The following is a 22,265-nucleotide window of genomic DNA, read 5'->3' as shown; positions in this document are numbered from 1 at the left end:
TGGTGATGAAGCGAGTGTTGAAGGCGCGTTCAAGGTCGGCCAGGTTCCGTATGGATCCAGCGGGCAATTTGTTGAACCACTGGAGTCCAAGAGAGCCGAGGCTGGATGGGAACGCTTTGCATTTGATTTCGTCTCTGGTAGTGCATAGCTCGATGGTTTGACGGAAGTGAATAAGATGGGTGTAAGCTTCGCATGTGGTAGGGTCAAACTTTGTAAACTTGGGCAGGTGGAAGTTGGGTTCGGCCGTCGTGTTGATTATGTGGGGTGCGAAGGGAGAGACGCCGAGATCCTTTAGTTGCCGCTCAAAACCAGGGCGTGGCGGCCTGCCGTGCTTGTCCGTCCTTGTTCTCTTGGACTCTCTATCTGAAGACCTCTTGCGGTTCCGGCGCCGGAGTTTGTCTCGTAGATCTGTTGTTACCCGGCAATGTTCATCAACCATTATCCCCCTGTCCTTTCGGGATTTGGTCTCCTTTGGCTTGTCAATACGCACGCCCTTTCCGTTTCGTCGGCCATGGTTGCTGTTTTCGAGCTTTTCTGCAGGGATTTCCCCGAGTCGTTCAGATACATGGCGTCTGGTTTGCGCGGAATCTCGGCTACAGTGTGAAACCGTTGTGCGAGAGAATTCCGCGCGGCCAGTGGAGTAGGTGCTTGTAAACGACTCGGTATCTCTTGTGTTGGTTCGATCGCGGTGTTCTTTTGAGCGGTGTGTTCTGGATGCGGTGGGTCGCTTGTGAAGGATAATTTCTCTGGCGTCGCCCGGTGCCGGGGTGAAGCCTAGGCGGTCTTTCACGGACCCGCGTTGGCCTTCCTCGTCCTGACGTCTTTGCGGTGGTGGTGGAGGTGGTGTTCGCCTTCTTCCACCCCCTCCTCCACCAGATCTGGATGCAGCGGGGGTGGTGTCTTGCTGCATGTGTTGTTTCATTTGGGCCACCTCCGCCCTTAGCGCGGCCAACTCATTATCGCGTTCGTCATCGCGACGCTGCAGCAATCGAATGTAGGCCGTCGTCACGTCGTCCGTGACTGGTGAGAGACCGGATCCTGGTGCGAGGGAGATGGACATGTGCCTTTCATGGGGTGTTGTGGGGATGACATTTCCGCTAGCGTCTTTAGTCCCTGAGATAGCTACACCCGTCTGATCTCCGCCCATGGTGAGTGGTTTGGTCGTCGTTTCACGGAGGAGTAGGGGGTTTGGAGGATGTGAGAGCCGTTTGAATAAGAAGCGATTTCACGTCGGGTTCACCAATTGTGTGGCCCGTGATCCTGGATCTCCTCCTCCGCTGGTGGCTTGGTGATCGAGTCTTCTCCTGGCCTGCACAGTGAGCGCACGACTAAAGACCAGGCCGGGGGTTGTCCCGGCAAGGCCCTCCGGCGTGAGGATGAGTAATGTGCAGAGAGAGTAGGCAGAAGATTACAAGAGTGAGTATGTGGTAGCATGTACCTCTTCAGGATTACCATCGCTAGGTATTTATAGGGCTCCCTCCCTTGCTCTCCAAGCACAAGCACATGCCTAACGCGGGTCAGGCAGTGTCATCATGACGTCACCAAATAGATCTAGTAACCGTTTTTAGGGCTGAGCTGGCACACCCATGTGCGCTCATGTTTATCTTCTTGTTATAACCGTTTTCACACACTGGACGACGCACATCCAGCAGCCAATCCCTGTCGACAGCAACTATATTTCGCGGGTGGCCGAACTCGAACGTCGGCCAACCCTGGCTCGCGACCGACGGAAAAAGATGCGTTGCTCGGTAACCAACGAGGGAGGCGGCCGAACACGGACTTGACTTCTGCCGAGCCTGCGCCAATTTGGAATGAGGATGAATCATAGGGACTGGAGTTATACTTGAACTTATGTTCGGCATTCGCCGAACTCGGCCCATAGCGAAATGTTCGGTCTGCTACAGCCACTATAGGTGGGGTCTTTGGCAGTAGTCGACCCGGCTTCAGAAGCAAACGAAGTTTGTTTCAAATGGAGGTTGCCTAGGGACCCTTCTCGTTTGAGAGGGATTCTCAATGCTCTGCCTCTTTATCACTTGCCTGCTTTCGAGCACATGGGTCTTACTTGGCTTAGTGATAGTGAATCTTGGTTGACTCACACTAGGAACTGATTCGATTAGGCCCAAGCGATAGTAGTTTCCTAATTGGAGTTGGCACACGTAGGCCTGACACCCGAATGATAGAAAATTGGTGCTCAGTCCCGGGCTGACAATTATTCTGAGTGGGGACCAAGCAACGAATATATAATAGTTGATGCAAGAGGTATCGAAACGCATTGAGTCTTTTTTTCTCATTCATTGAGCGAGGTGTGGCACCATTAGGGGCTTTCACGTGCTAGCTCCCCCTTTCTTTTCGTTCTCGCTCCTTCTCATTGGGGAGATGGATCTTTTCTTCTTAAGAGCAAGCTAACGAAACGACCTCTTGGGTGGGCCCCTGTTAGTCAGGGCAAAGATGGGGGATAAGGAGCTCTTTGCCTTCCCTTTATTGATATTGATTAGAGCTAGATGATAGAAAGGAGCTAGGAGTCCATATAGAGATTTGTTGCTTCAAAATTCTTTCGTTTTTAGTGTTTTTTTTTTTTGTTGTGATTTTTACTTTTAAAATTTTTCTCGTGAACGCTAATAATTAATTTAAATTTATCGCAAATTCAAGAAAAGAGAATAAACAAATGTCTTCAAATATCTTGTTATTAATGATCAAACTAAGATAACAAAAAAAAAAAACTAGCTCTATTGATCTCCATACCTCAAGAAAAACACGGAATATTCTAATCTGGCAGGGCAATATTCATTTCCACCTCACGTGCCCCCACTCTCCCCACCCCTTATCTTACCTGTTCCTCCTCCATGTCACTTCGGCTCCGTTCAGTTGTCATGAATGTTGTATAGGAAAGTTATTTTCTGAAAAAATGAAGTAAAAGAAAAAGAAATCTATTTTCTTATGAGTGTTCATTTGACAATTTTTAGTGGTTCATTTGTTGGGAAAAGACACTTATGAGAAATTTCTTTATTTTTATTTCCATGACTAATTTTAAATAAAACTAACTTTGAGAGCTAAATAATGGGCTACCATATTTCAAAAATTAACACATACGAAAAATGTATTTTATCTAATGCAAAGCCATAACATGAAATGGAAAAATCGACTTGCAATTCCCTATTCAATTTGCTATCCTCTGAATGATCATGCAAATCCCCCATTTAAATTGACATCCTCTGATAATCAACCGTATAAATGAAGCTTAAAAAATAAGTAAACAATAACTAAATAAACAAATGTTAAACAATCGTGCTTGATTAATTGCCGATACAAAAATCCACTGATAATTAGTGAGTACAATACAAAACTGAAGACTATAATGACAAGATAAATAAATAAACTACCAATCTTTTTCCACTACAATTATCTCAAAAAGCACCATAGTAGTCAAAATTATTTTTGCTCATGTAAATCTCAAATTGCCTTTCTAAGAGCCTTATTCTTATTTTTTTGTATTGGCGTCATTTACTTTTTTCCTTACCTGCCAATTATTTTGGCCCCACAATGGAAAAAGCTTTTCCAGTGACACAAAATCCGATGCTTTTGGCCGAATCACTTCTGTAAGAAAGTAATTTTTGTAGAAAAACTTAAAACATGGGTCCCACTACTTTCCTGACAACTGAACACCCTAAAAGTTCAAAAATCCTAATCGCAAGGAAGATTTGCAGGGAACCACGCAAGGAAAAACTCGTTTGGGTCCATTTCGGATCCCACAAAAATCTAGAAAAATATCCATAAATTTTTTAATATTATTTTATGGGGCCCTGTAAAAAATCAGCTCCAATGGACATCGATAAATATTACTTTTGGATTCGTATGGGCGAAAAGCAATACTTACCGATGCCCATTAGAGCTGATTTTTTACAATGCCCCATAAAATAATATCCAAAAATTTATGGATATTTTTTTGGATTTTTATGGGACCCGAAATAGACACAAACAAAATTTTCCTTGCGTGGTTCCCTGCAAATAGCAAAGCCCATAAAAGTTATGGGAAAATCCTAGAGGTGGCAAATGGGCGGGTTGGGCGGGTTGAAATGGGTCGTGGGTCAAATATGGGTCAAACAGTAAACGAGTTGCAAGGGGTGGGGTCGAATATGGGTCAACCCAAACCCGCCCGACACGACCCGTTTTCCCTCTTTCTTTCTTTCTTTTTTATCTTCTCCTCCGTTGTTTGGGCTAAATTAGCTTAATCTTTGGTAAAATGATTGTGTGCGGGCGTGCCAGAAAAGAATAGAATTTATCCTTTTCAGATTAATTCAAAACAACTAATTTAATCAAGCAATTGTGTTATCCGTTCGATTACCTCAATTAAGAGGGTTTTTCTAAAGGTATCAATCAATAATAGATTGACGCTCTTCAATCATAAAAGATAACTAAACATAAACAAGCTTGAATTTAATTAAAAGCAAGTTTATATTCAATTACTCTTAAAATTTTGACAAGAATAAAACAAGAGTATAAGCACACAATCGAAAGCAAGCCTATATTCGACTATTCTTTGGCAAGAAAAAGAACAGAAAGATATATGATAACTTGAATTTAATCAAAAAGTGATTTCACATGGATATAAGTCTTCAAACTTGCAAAATACTAAACTAACTAAATTACTCTAATTCCTAAACTACGATAGATCTCCGAGGAATCATTTTTGTATGAATTGTCAGATGATGAATTTGTCGGGGCTTCTCTCTTCAATTGCTTCTTCTATTTATAGGCAAAGGGTCTGTCTTCAATCTGTATTCTGCACATTTTCTTTTAGCACCCAAGTCTTCATTCAAATTGATTTCAAACACCCTTCTTTCCCTCTAAAAATGGTTGCAATGGCCTTCGAACGGTTGCTTGACTTGGTCTTCTCAGAAAACTCTTATCCTTCCACGTTTGTTGGTGTTGATCGTGGCTTGGTAGTGGGTTCCTATTTTTATGCAACATGAATTAGTGCTTCAATATGGATCATTCAGATGATTCGATATAAACATAATTGATTTCTCTTATGAAATGGTCCTCAATGACACCGTTCAATGGTTTTAAGAGTTAATCAACAGTTACGCTTAATTATTGTCTTAATCATCTATTAGTTACTAGCCAAACGTGGTTGTTTCCGATCTAAACGATACCGTATAGTACTAAAATAACATTGTCGTTAAACCTTTCGGGTGTCTGTATCTCAAGTCTAATTATAATGTGTTTTGATTGGAATATACACTATTTGGTGCCACGTGTACTTTTCTTATTGGGTGGCATATTTTAGGATGTAAACACACCCCCCGCATTAACATCTTTATTTAAAGTAATTAAATAAGTGTTAATGGTAATGGCTCACGTCTCCTGCCCACGTCTCCCTACAAATAAGGATGCATGGGGCATGGAAAAGATCTGTTTCCATGCACATCTCTTGAACTTCCTAAAGCTGATTGACCTTCTTCATTTAATTTGTCTATAAATAGTGACCATTATTGGGGTTTAATAAATCACATCGTCTTCCTTATCTCTTCGAAGTTGAAATCTTTTCATACAACAAGTCTTTTGTCCATGGATTCACTTCCAGAAATCAACCTTGCTTAGAAAATCTCGATCATACGTCTAATACCTCTCAAACTCCCCTCGTATGTTGGCTGGAAAAATTCTCTTTGAACGAATTTTTCATGTGCTTAACCTGTCACCTTTCGGGTTAGGAAGCCTCTTCTACTCTCGCAAACTCTGTCAATGAGTCTGGTTGGGGAACCTGGGAAGAAAACTCTGTTGACACCAATGCTGGAGTTATTTTTGTCAAGTTTGACCAACCTGACTCTACTCCAAATAGGTTTCATCACTTTCGAACCCTATTTGTAAGTCAATTCTTGCCTTTGTCTAGTGGAGACACTACTCATATGGGTTTGTTGGAGTCTATCTATTCTTCCCTCAAGTTCTCTCCTTATCTCAAACAAGAGGAAAACTCTCTCGGGCCACCTCCTTATTGTGACTTCAAGTGTTAGGCCCAAAATCAGAGAACTTTATGGCTTGCTGAGGTGAAGACTCCACACTATCCTGCTGACTTCGAAGAGTCGAATAACCTCACTCCTCTCTCAAAGGAGCACAATTGGTTTGGGGAACTGGCTAATCTCGCCAACAATCCTCCTCACTTCCAATTGCACTATGGTTACTCCATCTTCCCTTCTTATAAAAGCAAAGCTTTGCAGCTCCTTGTTGCTTTCTCCTTCCTAGATATTTCTATCTTGGAAGAACAAGTTCCATTGACCAATTTTCAAATGGGCTTGTAAAACGCTTATTCTTTATAGCATTCCTTCTGTGGTTTCCTACCAAATCCATTGTTTTCTGGATTTTCTCCTGATGATCAGGATGTGGCTCTAAGCTAATGCTGCTGCTTATACCTTCAATCAGGATCTCCAAGATTTTGATCTTACCAAAGAGAGGATTGAGAAGTTGAACAACCTGATCATGAACTTCAAGTCGAGTCTTTCAAAGAGGTGCCTTGTCATGCTGATAAGCGACTTCGAAGGTGTTTCAAGAGGATGTAGGTAAGTATCCAAAGAAGCAGGGTCGGCTCCAAAGGAAGGCTAAAGCTCTGGTGCTTAGCTTTAGGCCTCTTTTGGAAAAGAAATTAAAGTTGGATGCTGAGGAGAGCACAAGGAAAATGGAGATGCAATTTCTCCGATTTGCATGGACTAAGTTTCATAGCCTTGTTACTTGGTCCTTTCCTCACTACTTCGAGAATAAAAAGGCTGTTTCCCAACACCTAGGCCCTACAAAGGCCTAAACTATCTGTCGTTTATTGTTATTGCTATTAGGAATTGTTATTTTCCTTTTCTCTTTGTAAATATGCAATTTCCATTCCTTGTAAACATTGTGAGTTCAGTTAATGGAATTTCTTTTTGCATAACTACCTTAATGTTTCAACTGATAATGAGGGCTTCGAAACATCTAATATTTGTTCAAAAATAATAAATACCAAGAATGGTTTTTATTTCAATTTCCTTTTATCAACTTAAAGCCCACATTGATAAATCATAGTTATTTTTCTTATTTGGGCTCAATTTACTTTTATAACCCATTTGGGCCCAACTCAAATTTTAAAATCAGGATTCAATATCTCTTTACGCGTGGCAGTTGAGAAATTCAAATTAAACCCTGAACGTATTTAATAGAGGTGTCAAATGGGCCGTGCCGTGCCGGCACGGCCCATTTAACTCCGTGCTAACCGTGCTTCGTGCCGTGCCGTGCCGGCCCGTTTACAGTATTTCCTCAAATCGTGTCGTGTCGTGCCGTGCCGTTTGTCAATCGTGTCGTGCCGTGCCGGCCCGTTTACTTAAATCGTGTCGTGTCGTGCCGTGCCATTTGCCAATCGTGTCGTGTCGTGCAGGCCCGTTTGCCAATCGTGTCGTGCCATGTCGGCCCGTTTTCTTAAATCGTGTCGTGCCGTGTAGGCCCGTTTTCTTAAATCGTGTCGTGCCGTGCCATTTTCAATCGTGTCAAGTCGTGCCGGCCCGTTTACTCAATTGTGTCGGGCCGGACCGTGCCATTTTAAGTCGTGTCGTGCCTGTGCCGACACACCGCCAACCAATTTTTATTTTTCATCCAAAATATTATTGCATTGTTTGTATTTGTATTGAAATATTATTTGTAATAAAGTTGAATCTGAAATGAAAGTTATAGTAAAATTGTATTTGTTAGTTGTTACTTTGTATAAAAATTGGAGAGAGGAGGGCTACGCCGCTACGGAGTACGGCTCGGGTTAGAGAGAAAGTCAAAGAGATGAGAGAATTTCAAGAATCCACCAAAATGGTGAGTGGTGAATTTGCTAGTCCCTATTTCCCTCAAACATATAGAGTCAATTTTATGTGAATTGTGAAGTTGATTCGGGCTCTGAACTGAGTTTCCTTAGGCAAGTAGGCAAGTGATACATGTACCGAAGTGCGAAACAAATGAACTTTCTAGGAAGAGTTGTGAGGGTACCAAGGTTCAATGGCACCGATACCAACTAAATGGTGAAGGCAAAGCCTTCTTCAAAAAAGCACAACTTTCTTAAAAGGCTACCCAAATAACACAGATATTAATAGTCCCTTGCTGAGAATCTCATATTCTCATTCAATGGTTTGGTTGGTCACAATATAATACATCACATCCATTTCCATAATTCCATTTGCCCAGAAAACAGAAACTTATTGGCTTCAATTTTATACATTGACATTAGAAATTAGAATAATGGTTTTGAATCCACTAAAACTGATTACATAAGAGTACTCTACAATAGAGAATGTAAAATAAACTGCGAGTGAACTGCAACAATACTAATAAAACTGCAACAATACTAATAAAATGAAATTCTTGGTCTTCCATCCTTTGTTGCTTCTTCCCGTGGGTCTCGGTGGCAGAGTGGTTGGATCCTTAGATACGTGTCAAGCATTGCAAACACCTGCTACTGCACACACTCATTTCGCTTGCACGCACCTGCAGCTACACACGCTCACAGCAACAGTTTCACACATATATGCCAGTGCACACACTCACGCATACAGACATTATTCCCAAACTCTAAATAACACCAAAAATTGAAAGTAAAACCTGCTACACAACCCTTTCACACACAGCAGCAGCCCCAAATAGTTGAATATCAAGTTTCACTTACAAACTTAACCTAGAGGTTGGACACAGTTTGGACACCAGAGTAGCAACACCTTCCAAAGCAATATATGCCTTTTGGCTCAGATTTTTAAACATCATAGCCAACAATATATAAAATTCAAATCATAACCAACGGGTGAATGCATTGCAAACACTTGCTGCTGCACACACTCACAACAACAGTTTCACACGTATATGCCAGTGCACACACTCACTCATACACGCATTATTTCCAAACTCCAAATAACTGGTAGTAAAACCTACTAAACACAACCCTTTTTACACACAGCAGCAGCCCCAAATAGTTGAATATCAGGTTATACTTACACACCTAACCCAAAGGTTGGACTCAATTTGGACACTAGAGCAGTACCACCTTCCAAGTTCCAAAGCAATATATGTCTTTTGGCTCAGATTTTTAAACATCATAGCCAACAATATATAAAATTCAAATCATAACCAACAGTTGAATGCAATTTGAAACACCAGCAGTCCATTTTTTCTACCAAATGAACACCCACACACACACACTTGCACACTGCTGCTGCTGCTGCACACACTTAGTACTTAGAAACACCACCAGCAGCAGCACACCTGCCCAGATTATCAGAGCCAGCCCATATCCACCAACATATGTCAAAGCAACCTATCTCCTTAGGCTCAAATCACTAGCAGTCTATTTTTTCTACCAAATGAACACACACACACACACACACACTTGCACACTGCTGCTGCTGCTGCACACACTTAGTTCTAAGAAACACCACCAGCAGCAGCACACCTGCCCAGATTATCAGAGCCAGCCCATATCCACCAATATATGTCAAAGCAACCTATCTCCTTAGGCTCAAATCACCATCAGTCCATTTTTTCTACCAAATGAACACACACACACACACACTTGCACACTGCTGCTACTGCTGCACACACTTAGTTCTAAGAAACACCACCAGCAGCAGCACACCTGCCCAGATTATCAGAGCCAGCCCATATCCACCAATATATGTCAAAGCAACCTATCTCCTTAGGCTCAAATCACCATCAGTCCATTTTTTCTACCAAATGAACACACACACACACACACTTGCACACTACTGCTGCTGCTGCACACACTTAGTACTTAGAAACACCACCAGCAGTAGCACACCTGCCCAGATTATCAGAGCCAGCCCATATCCACCAATATATGTCAAAGCAACCTATCTATTTAGGCTCAAATCAAATATCATCACAGCCAAACCCACAAAACTACATCAAAACTGCAGAAAAAAGCATGCTAAACCAAACATAGGCATGGCATCAAGGTAGTAATGAAAACATAATTGGGCTCAGAAAATATATTTTGGAAATTGGGTACTCATGGTTGCATCTAATAATACCCTGCCAAGACGCCAAGGTATCCACCTTAATTATGAAATAAATTAATTCATCATTGCCCATAAATAAGCTCGCACACATGTTAATGCTTTTTCATACCACCAAACACCAAAACCTATGAAACTTGCTGTTTGGCATGTTATTTTCTGTAGTGTAGGCTCATAAACAGAGTTGTTCAAACAGCAGCAGCAGCATACAAAGTCATTTTTGCTCAATTTTTGCTCAGTTTCTGCTCAGTCCAATAACAAATGAAAGCTTGAAGTATAATACCAATTTAGGTCGGGATTATATCATCATAGCCACACTAAACAACCAAAGGCTCAGATTATATCATCATAGCCACACAAAACTCATAGCCACACAAAACACCAATTAGGCTCAGATTACATCATCATAGCCACACTAAACACCAAGGCTCAGATTATATCATCATAGCCACACAAAACACCAATTAGGCTCAGATTACATCATCATAGCCACACTAAACACCAAGGCTCAGATTATATCATCATAGCCACACTAAACACCAAAGGCTCAGATCAGATTATATCATTATAGCACACACTCAGATATATAAAGAATAGCACCTGGATGCGGTAACATTAAGTTGCCATTTAAGGCCTTCATAAGTTACCAGCATCATCTTGGCCACACTAAACACCAAAGGCTCAGATTATATCAGCATAGCACACACGCAGATATATGAAGAATAGCACCTGGATGCGGCAACATTAAGTTGTCATTTAAGGCCTTCATAAGTTACCAGCATCAGCAATGCATCTCCCCCTAATCAGCATCTATATCTGAGTCCGAAAAATAATCTCTGAATTCATCTCTAGGATGGCATCTTTGAATTCCAAGACGTGCATCCTCCCAATCTTTTAAGCATATAAGACAGTCTAAAATGTCTGGAGCTAGTCTGCTCCTCCTCTCATCCAACACTCTATTACCTGCACTAAAAGCAGATTCGGAAGCCACTGAAGACACAGGTGGTGTTAGTAAATCACGTGCCATGATAGAAAGAATGGGAAATGTCTTTTCAGTTTTTTTCCACCAAGCTAAGATATCAAATGATTGAAACTCCTCATTGGTAACTAAATTTATCTCTAAATATTGAGTAAGTTCAGATCGTGATAAAGTTTCACTACTACTTGGCCCTGAAATCAGAAACCAAGATGGGTCATTCTCATTGTTACTTGTAGAACATGGGTCATTAATACTTGAAGAATATGGAGCAGCAGTAGTGCATGCAAATTTAGACTCATATGAAGCATATATACAAGTCAACAGTGCAGTGATAGTAGAAATAGAAGGTAATGTAATCCCTAAATTCTCACGAAGCCCTTTTAAGAGCTTTTCAACACCCCTTACCTTAATCCTTGGGTCCATTACAGAAGCTACAATAAATATTTTTGGCATGTTCTCGAAATATTTGTTGAATTTATCTTCCATAGACTTACAAGCAGCTACAAAATTTGGTTTCATTCTATGACTTTTAAGAGTGTGACTCATATTATACAAGTGATTAAGTACAATACAAGTAGTAGGATAACGAACACCTGAGCAAGCTAAGGTAGCAGCATAAAATATTTTCAAAAAATTCATAAACTCAAAAGCAATCTTCCAATCACCTCGAGTTAAACCACCATCAGTACACATATGCTTGGAATTAATATAAGCAGAAATTACATCAGCGTGATTCCTACAAGATTTTAACATAAGAAATGTTGAATTCCAACGAGTTATCACATCAGTTTTGATTTTTTTTGCTTTAATATTGTAACTTACACACAATCCTTCAAATTCTTGTTGCCTAGCTGGGGAAGTAGCAATAAAAAGAATAGCATCTCTAATTTTTTCTATTTGCGGTCCTATATGTTTCAAACCATCTTGCACAACTAAGCTAATAATATGACATACACATCGCACATGAAAAAATTGTCCAGCATGAAGAGTAGTCAAATTTTGTTTGAACAAATCAATTGAACTGGTATTAGCAGAATGGTTATCAAAAGTAATACTGAAAACTTTATCAATAATTTCAAACTCCCTAAAAACACCCATTATACATTGAAAAATGTTCATAGCATTATGAGGATATTCCATTAAATGGAAAGCAATAATTTTTTTATTCAAAATCCAATTGGAGTCTATATAATGAGCTATCACAGAAATGTAACCAAGATTATTTCGACCACTCCACAAATCAGAAGTAAAAGAGATTAAACTACTAAGTTCTGCAATTTCACTCATCAAAATTTTTCTAACTTCAATAAAAGCTTTCAAAGAATCACTTCTAGTTGTATTTCTAGAAACTTTCGAAAAAAGAGGATTAAGATAATGTTTGACAAAATATTCAAATCTAATATCATCACCAAAAGTAAATGGTTGTTCTGCTGCAACTACGTAACGGGCCAATCCCTCTCTCATACTAGATTGAGAATATACGAAATTCGACGTACCACCTACGGAATCAAAACCACCAGATTCACCACTGACTCCAACTTCGGAATGTTTAAATTTTTTATGTTTGTTTTCTAAATGTCGTTGAAGATGCCCTACACCGCCCTTACTTAAGCAAGTATAATTATTTGGACAATAATTACATACAGCTCTAGATCCTAAATCAATTCCCTGTGCATTTTTATAGTTATCAACTATAGTTGCATGTTTCCATACCCAAGAGTATCGCCTTGTTCCACCAGACTGGGCTGATTGGCTACAGCCTGTTACGGCTGTAGGATTAAAACCTGCTGCAATGTTTGAAGCAGCTTCACCTACAGACTCCCTTCCAGCTGGTAGAGTTGGTTCATCATCATTTGGGTCAAGGTTTAAACCCTCATTGTCAAAATGAATGTTTTCAGGATCCATCTCCTACAAAAAACTGAAAACAGAGAAAATTAGTACAGTAGAACATTAATTAATAACATCTAAATAAGTTAATAACCTACATGTGCAGAAAACCGAGAATGTACACATAGAGCAAACTAAACTGTATTCGAAATTTGAATTCAAGACGGTAATGACTGACTCAGTAACCATAAACCACATCGTTTATATCTCAAGCATGTCCAGAGTCCCATGTGGAGTCTGTGCTCCTTTATTACAACTACTATATCTCAACACCAAAACCCAAGGGGGTCTAACCAAACAAACAATCAAACAAAGAGAGCTTCTGAATTTAGGCTCCACCAAAAGCAGATGATCAGTTCAGTGCAGAGATGGAAAACAAAAAACATTCTGCATACCATAACTATAAACACAAAATAAAAAACACTTAATGGTTAGAAACACCATAACTATAAACACAAAATAACTATAAACATTTTGCACATATGTTTGTGATTGTTTTCTTCAGAATGTCATTTAACAGGAACGTGTGGAGGCAACGGCAGAGGTTTCAAAGACACTTAATGTGCAAATTAGGAAGTACTGTGACATGACTCTACTTTCCTGTGCTTATGCTGGTACAGGCCTACAGGGAATGTGCTCAAGGGACCAGCTGTACTTGGGATTGCTATGGTAGCAATGGCTAAAGAATTGGGTATTGAAATGGCTATTCGCTCGTTAGAGCATCTTTTGCAGTATGGGTAGCAGAATATCAAAAGGGCAATTCCTTTGGCTCTTGGTCTCCTCTGTATATCGAACCCTAAGGTAATCTATCTAGTGATATCTTGCAAGCTGAGCACTCTTGAAGTGGCATTTAGAGTGCAGTTGATATATTGCTAAGAAAATCTGTGATTGGATGTTGTGATCCAAGTCAATGTTATGGACACATTAAGCAGACTTAGTCATGACACTGATACTGAAGTAGCAATGGTATTCTAACTGTTGTTTAATTGAGAATTAGTGTTAGTATTATCTAATTCTTGTTATATTTCAAATATTTTACATTTCTGGATTCTACAGGCTGTTGTCATCTCCTTGGGGTTGATTGGTGCCGGAACCAACAATGCTAGAATAGCTGGCATGCTTCGCAACCTGTCAAGTTACTACTATAAAGAAGCTAGCCTCCTTTTCTGTGTAAGCTTTTTCTTGTAGTTTGTTTCATACAATGGCCTCTATACTTTCCTCTGATTATATTAAATATATTATATATACAGTATAAAAGCCGATCTATTGGAAATTAAACCGCCGTAAAATCAAATCTCATATATGCATCATTACTGACATGCTTATGGAGATCACTATAACTCAAAACCATTGAAAAAATTCACTCAAATCAAATCAACAAATAGAAACCATACACCTAAATCTGTTCACGTCTGGAGAGGGAAGTGAGAGAGGTACCTGTTGACGTCTGGAAAGGGAAGGGCTAGATCTGTTGACGTCGGTCACCGGAAAAGGAAACTCGTCGTACACGTCTGTCACCGTAAATGACCTCAGTCGTCGCGTTTCAGAGACAAATCGCTCAACGTGACAGGAGCCTTCAGTCGGGCAAACAAACTCAGATCTAGGGTTTCAGACTTTCAGTCGGGCAAACAAACGACCTCAATCGGAAACGGCAGTTGATCTACGGTTTGACTCACCGCCAAACCACTACCAGTCACCGTTGAAAGTGGAGAGAAGTGAGAGACGGAGAGAGTGAGAGAGAGATGTTGAGAATCAGAACTTTGGGAGTGGAGAGTGTGAGAGAGACGAGAGTGAGATTCAAACGTTGAGAGTGAGAGAGATCGGATTTATCTGTTGGCAATTCCGAACGTTAGATTTCCGAACGTTGCTCTGGCCTGAGACTGTAAATCGTGAGAGACTTGAGAGAGAGTGAGATTGTGAGAGGCAGAGAGAGAATCAGAGTCCAGAGATGTCTGCTAGGGCAACATCTCTTCCCCTTTTATATGAACGGTATGATCATGTGGGTACGAGACGCCAATAATCCATATGCACCAATAACGGAAAATTCTCGTAAAGTCCTATAATGCATCACTTGAGGGTCGCCCGAGCTTTTTTTTGAAAATCGAAACCGTCTATCTTTTACGTGGGAGCGATTATATCATTCTTGCAAAAAATAAAGTAATTTGGTTATCGTTATATACTTGATTGTTTATAACGTTTATTTTTCTATTAATGAATCTACGTCCTGATGGAGGAGTTTTTAAAATCCGGTAGACCCAAAAATTGGTGAGAGTCATTAAACATAGAGAATAACAAAATGAACGGTATGGATCGTCAATTTTGTTTTGTGATCGTGTGGCTAACGTACATTATATTATAGCAGATTACCTTGTTTCATAACCAACTAAGTTCGATGTATATATTTGAAAGGTAGCTACAGACTCTTTTTCTTGAATGTTCGATCTACACCGTTAGGATTTCACGTCTTATCAAATTTATCATTCTTGCCTGAATAGGTGATAATCGAATGTCAAAAACCATGTGATCGAAGCACATTCAGTTCTTCTAGAGGCATTAAAGTCCTATAATACACTACTTAAGTGCTGCCTAAGCTATTTTTTAAAAATCAGAACCATCTAACTTTTATATTGGAGGGATTAGATCATTCATGTCAATAATCAAGTAAAATGCTTATCGCTACATACTTGATCAGACGTAAAAAAAATTCAATCAAACAATGATCAGTGTGCCGATGAAAGAGCTATCAAAATCTGACGCACCAAAAAATTGGATCCAATGATTAAAACACTAAATACAACAAAATGAATGCATTGAATGGTATCGATCGTTGTGATTGCATTGCGATTGTGTGGCTACTGCTTGATGGCCTCGTTTTTATATAATAGAGCTACATAATATATACTAATCTTTCAAATTCATAAAACAAGTTAATTGGTGGCATAGTGGTTTGTTTGTGTATAAAATGACCTAAGGACCTGGGTTCAAGTCCTAGTCCAGGCTGTCCTAACCCTTATTTATTTATTTTTTTCCCTTATTTCTACTATGTATTTTTTTTCTTTTTTGTTTGACACATTTTTTTTCTTATTTCTTATTAGATTTGGGGTAAATAATATATGACTTTTGCACGTTCCCTTTCATATTAAATTACTATTGCACCATAAATATTTTGATAAGTTTTTTTTTAATTTTACTTATTATCTTGTATTGCAATGTTAAATTTGCAAACCAAAGGTCCAAAGCCTATTTAATTTTACTAACAAAAACAAAACAAATATTTTTACCAAATAAAATTTGATAGTTTTTTAAAAGTAAAAAAATGATTTTTTAAAAACATGATTTTTAATAAATTGTTTTTTTAAAAAAAAAATTAAATATCTTAGTTGTTTACCTTTAAAAAAAGGTAAACAAATATTTTTTACCGAATAGAAATTGTTTAATTTTTTTAAAATTTAAAAAAAAAGTCATTTGGCTTAATTAAATTTTTTTCCCGTGCCTCGTGCCGTGCCCTTTCGTGCCTGTGCCTCGTGCCGTGCCCTTTCGTGCCCATGCTCGTGCCCGTGCCTGTGCTCGTGCCCGTGCCCGTGCCTTGCTAGAATCCTGCCGTGCCGTGCCGTTCCTGTCCACTTTTCGTGCCCGTGCCCGTGTCGTGCCCGTCTACGACTGTGTCGTGCCGTGCCGTGCCAGGCCAACTTTCGTGCCGTGCCCGTGCTGTGCCACCCACTTCCGTGCCCGTGCCGTGCCCCGGGCCCACTACAATCGTGCTATGTCATGCCGTGACAGGCCAATACCGTGCCTGTGACGTGCCGTGCTGCCCCGTGCCCGTGCCGTGCCGACACGGCCCATTTGACACCTCTAGTATTTAACTTGGGGAACTTCAAATGTTTTTCTCATTCTTTATGATCTCTATTGAAGCTCTTGCACAAATTCTTCTTTTTCGTTCTTCTCACAATTTCAATGGCATCTGAAATTCATGTTGTCGAAAGTTTGGGACATCCTTCTTATGCTCTTCGGCATTTGATTGCCGATGAACTTTTAAGGGCTCAAGATCCTCGAAGCAATCTTTCTGATGCTATCTTTGTTCTACACCCTCAATCATCAGAAACCCTAATCTTAGGACCTATATTCGACAAACTTCCTTTGGCATTCACAATTCATTATCCAGTCTTTGAAGAGTGTAAAATTATTCGTGATGATGATGGTTTGGACTGGGTTCGTTGGCCAAGAAAGAATTTTGTTTGTTGGCCTGTATTCGACCCCAATTGGTGTCAGTGGACAAAGCGTATGTTCACCAAAAAGAACGATCATTTGGTGAAGGTTAGTCTCAAAGACCTTATGCATCTACTTCGAGATGGTATACTTCAAAACCCTAGCCTTATTCATGCGGCACTGGCTTTTTGGGATCCCTCATATAATTGCTTTCGTTTTAACTATGGGATGATGGCTCCCACTGTTTTTGACGTTTCTCATCTTTTAGGGCTTCTTCCTTATGGCCCTCTGTTTGATATTACTACTACTTCCTCTATTTCTTTCACTTTTCCAGACCTGAATTCTGGAAATTCTTCTTACACTAAGTTTCTCACTGCTGAAATGAGAACAACTGGTGATGTTTCTGAAAGGGAATTCTTTTCATATCTCCTTTATACCCTGTGTAAATATATTCTCTGTCGTGGGGGTAAAAAGGTGATGTTAAAGATGATCCCTTTGGCTCTTCGTTTCCTTAAGGGTGACCCTTTTGATTTTGCCTCCTACTTCTTAGGCCATGTTTGTAAAGTTGGCTCAGAATGTCAAGAAAAGGGTTTGATGCATCAATCCTATGGTGGGCCAATTTGGTTTTTTCAATTGTGGCTTATGGCCTATTTTCAAGAGTTCAGTACCTCTCTCCCTAGAAAAGTCCACATGCCTATTTTCAAGAGTTCAGTACCTCTCTCCCTAGAAAAGTCCACATTCATGGTGACAAATTTGCCACTCCTTCTTCCGAACTACTTTCTTTGGTAGAGTATCTCTGTTTCTTCTCTACCTTGTCTGAAGAAGAAAGGGATGCCAGCAAATTTTATCCCTTTTATGATATCAACGTTGGTCCTGGCTGGTTGAGGAAGATTATGACTAATAAAGGCGATCTCTCAGTTTCGGATGCTTAGGGAATTTTTCTGGTGAGTAGGGAAATCCATATTGGAGTTCACTACAAAACTTTAAGCAAATACCATGTAGAGGTATACTGGCCTGCACAATTTGCCAGACAATTTCGCTTGGTTCAAGCAGTTCCTCTTCCTTATGTGGGTGCCTCAAACATCCCTATCCGCAAGCGTCCTAAACTTGGTCATGAGAACACCAAGAATTCCAATCTCATAGTTGGGAATGCCAAAAGAAAGTTTCTACCTCAGGATTTTACTGTCAATCCCTTAACCACTCTCAAGTTCACTCAGTGGTGGCATAATCCGATGGCTGTTTATGGTGGTACTCCTCTTGCCAAGAAATTTCTGAAGTATATCAATGCTCCTCTCTCTACCTCCAAAAGCATAGCTCCTTATCAAAGGTTCTCAAACCATTTCTGATGGTGGTTTTGGGGGTTTTGATCAAAGTGATGGGGAGAAAGAAGTTGAGCAACCAGGACCAGTAGTTGCTATTCCACTTCAGTCAATTCCTCCTCTTAACACATTTAAAAGAAAAAGACGCACCAGAACTTTGGTGTCAATTTCAGAAGGTAAAGTTTCTAACTTTTGACTTTTGAATAATATCTCTTCAAAGTTAGGCTTTCTTGCTTTGTATTACTGATTTAAGTGAAATAAGTTCCCATTTGAGGTTTCTTATAGTGTCTACAGAACAAAGGAAAACTTTTTCACCTCCAAAAAGAAGGAAATCTTTTATTCCTGACTCAGATGATGAGACTGCTGGGTATTCTGGGGTTGGTAGAATGACTAGAATTAGACAAGCAGCCAGGGAACAGGAGAAAGCAGAAGAGGAAGAAAAAGAAAAGCAAGAAGCAAAGCTTGATGATGATGCTAAAATTAGCAGCTTTGTCAGGAAGAGACCTAGTCACAAGTCTTCATCACCTCAGCTTTCTAATACTTCTTCTTCTCATTAGGTATGAGAGATTTCTTTTTTAACCTTAATTTAGGTTGTATCTCCTCATGTTTCTTACTACATGTCTCTTCTTGTTTTAGAGTCCATCCCATGAAGCCCCTCTTATTGAACCTATTTCTGAGGAAAATCTTGACACAACGATTGATCTTAATCAAGTTGGGAATCTTGGTGATTCCTCTGAACTTTTGAATCCTGATGATTCAAATATAGAGCATCTTGTTGATTCTCTTTTCTGCTGTGCTTGAGATTCTTCCTTCAGAATCTTTAGAAACTTCTAATTTTCAGGTAAAATATTATCAGACTCTCTCTTAGAGTTTTATGCTTCAAATTGCTAAATATTGTCTCTTATTTACTAGGATTTTGACAAAAGTGTGCATGCCCATGTTGAGATTTCTCCTCCAGTAGTTGATACTTCAACTCTTAAAGTTAATGTACAACTTCCTTTGGAGGAATCTAATCCATTAAAGACTCATTCTTTTGAGGCCACTGCACCTATTGTTTAAGAAGAAGTTACTCCAGTAGAGGTATTTTCTTTCCCACTATTATTTCTAGCAAACTTCCTTAGAAAACATTTGATTAATTAGGCTTGTATAAAACAGGATGCCACGTTGGATTTAAACCTTAACGGTTCTAGCTCCTCCCTCATGGCATCTCCTTCTACTGCCCCTCCTTTAGACATAAAAGTCTTCAGTTCGAAGGTCATAGCTTTTTGCACTAGAATTTGTTTGATAGTTCAGCCATCAACAGTATTGAATCTTGTGGATGAGTTGACAATTTTAATAAGCCCTCCTTCGAATCTTAAACCTTCCTTTTCTCAAGAAGAAACTCAAGAGTTGGTTGAGATTTATAAGGGGTACGTTAGATTGAACTTCTCATCCATAATCGAGCATTAGTTATGGGATCAATTTGAAATATGCTGCTAGGCTTTGATGCATTTGAAGCCAAATAATTCAGAGCTTTCTTAACGACTTCAGCATATAGTTTCAAAAATTCGAAGTGACTTTCCTTATATTCAAGATTTGTTTCAAGAACGAGAAGTCTTGCAAATAGTGGAAAGAGACATGGATAATCTTCATTCTCAAGCTCTTTCTATTCAAACCTCTTATCGAGAGAGCACCTCGAAATTACAAGCACTTCGAGCTGAGGAGGAAGCTGTATTGAAATCTCTAACTGATGTTCGATAGAGAATTTTGGAATCAACTACTAAAGTAGCAACCTTTGAGCAACAGGCCAGAGATCAATGTGAAGCCATTAAATTGGCTTCTCCTAAGTTTGCTTGATCTGTTGGTTAGGAGCACATGTTTACAGTTGTATGTAATATGTATGATAGCATTCTGATTGAATATAAAACTGTTATGGCCCAACTTTTGGACTCTCCTTAATATGTAACAATTTTGACTTGCTTTCATTGTTACTTATTACTAATTCGTATGATTTGGAGTTTTCAAACCTGACTAAATGGTCTTGGTTAACACAGTCTTTTAGTTGGTATTTGCCTCTACCAATTTGATTGCCATTAGTATTGCTTGCGTAAGCTTCTTAAAAGCTCAATTACTACTAGTCTTTCCACTTTCCAGAGGTGTGTATCTCATTACTTTTGAATTTAATGAGATAACAACAGCATCTTTCAACTTTTGATCTATAAATACCAATCAAATCCTTCTTACTCCCTTTATCTTTACACTTTGCTTTCTTCTCTTTCCTCATTCTGTAAATGAAAACCCCAAACCACTAAGTTTGGTTTGGGAATCAAACGAAAGAGTTTAAGCAACATGGTGATCCAACAAGAGTTTCAAAAGAAAGATGATTTTGAAAATATAGCCATATCAGCTCTCGTGATGCTTTCTTGTTAGGCTATGGCTCCTAGCTATACCCATATCAGCCATCGTGAAGTTTTCACGTTAAGCTAAAACTTCGAAGGCCAAAGAATCTAATAAAGTAGTCTTCGATTTTTCTCTACCTACCAATGGAGCTTTGCTCAAGTCTTTGTATCTCAGTTGGAGAATACGAAGACCAAACTTTTGGTAGGGATTTAAGCCTATTTTGGTCTGTTTTCCATTGTAATATCCCTTAAATGGGTGTTCTAGATGTTTTTTTGTCTATGAGTATAATGAATGGAACAATTTTCCTTTCCAATTTCATTATTGCACGTCCATATTGTTCTGTGGTTTGTTTTAATAAACCAATAAATAAATTTCTCATAGTGGTTTGAGAGCCATTCTAACTCTAACAAACCAATCAGTGTCTGAGAGACGAATTTATTCATAGATAGAGACAAATCTGAATTTTGATTTTTTTTTGTTATTATACCTATTTAGGTGTTTTTGTATCTTTGGGTATATGAGTATAAATGAATGGATTTTCCCTTAACAGTATTCTTCCTTCCATTATACTCACGGTTATGCACAGTTTATCATGACTGTCCATCAAATCAAAATATACTACACGTAAAAAACTATATGTGAGTGGTTCGAAGCCCACTTATGTACTTTGAAACCTGTTTAAACAATTTTTAATGATGGGTAAAATATAATAAAACAACATAACCATTCGTATCTATTCATTTGTTACATTTCAATATTGCTTCAAAGTGTTTAGAATTTCTCAATTAATATCTTTGGTCTCAAACGCTTTTGACCAATATATTAATTACTGAGACAAATTAACCACTTTCCATTAGCTGTAAGCCTTTATTACTTTGTCTCGTAATGGGTTTCTACCGCCTTCTATCTTTTCATCTTCAAGACTTGTATATTTGTTCATTAATAGGCATGACACGCCGATTATCCCCTGACCCTTCAAGTCTTGGCCTATAAATGCCTAGTGAAAAGCTATCAAAGATCACTTCGTCTCTTTAACTCTCTTTTCTTCTTCTCTCTCTATACTTTCATCCAGATATGGCTGCTAATCCTCAAGACCTTCTTCTTACTAGTTTAATGAATGAGTTTGCCGACAAAATGGCAAAACTTATTAATGAACTCAAGCAACATAACCAGGCTGAGCTTCAGGCCCTTCGAGGCGAGATCCGAGAACTTCGTATGCAACTGGTGGATGTGGAGATAGCCTCTCGTCTCAACTTGGCTAAGACCTGGGATGAGCTCACGGACACCCTCTTGGCTCATGAAGCCAAAAGTCCTCCAGAGGGTGGGTCCCAATAGAGATTCACCTTTAGGACTGTGAGGATCATTGTATGATCTTCATTTTGGTTTCTGGGTTGAGGTGTGGCCCCTTTTTTTGTGTGAAGATCATAGTAGATCTTCATTTTCTTTTACTTTTCAGACCTACTTGGGTATGTT

Source organism: Rhododendron vialii, chromosome 11a, assembly GCF_030253575.1.
Source record: "Rhododendron vialii isolate Sample 1 chromosome 11a, ASM3025357v1".
NCBI classification, from domain to species: domain Eukaryota; kingdom Viridiplantae; phylum Streptophyta; class Magnoliopsida; order Ericales; family Ericaceae; genus Rhododendron; species Rhododendron vialii.
The sequence above is the reverse complement of the archived record's forward strand: the minus strand, read 5'-3'. Positions refer to the sequence as shown.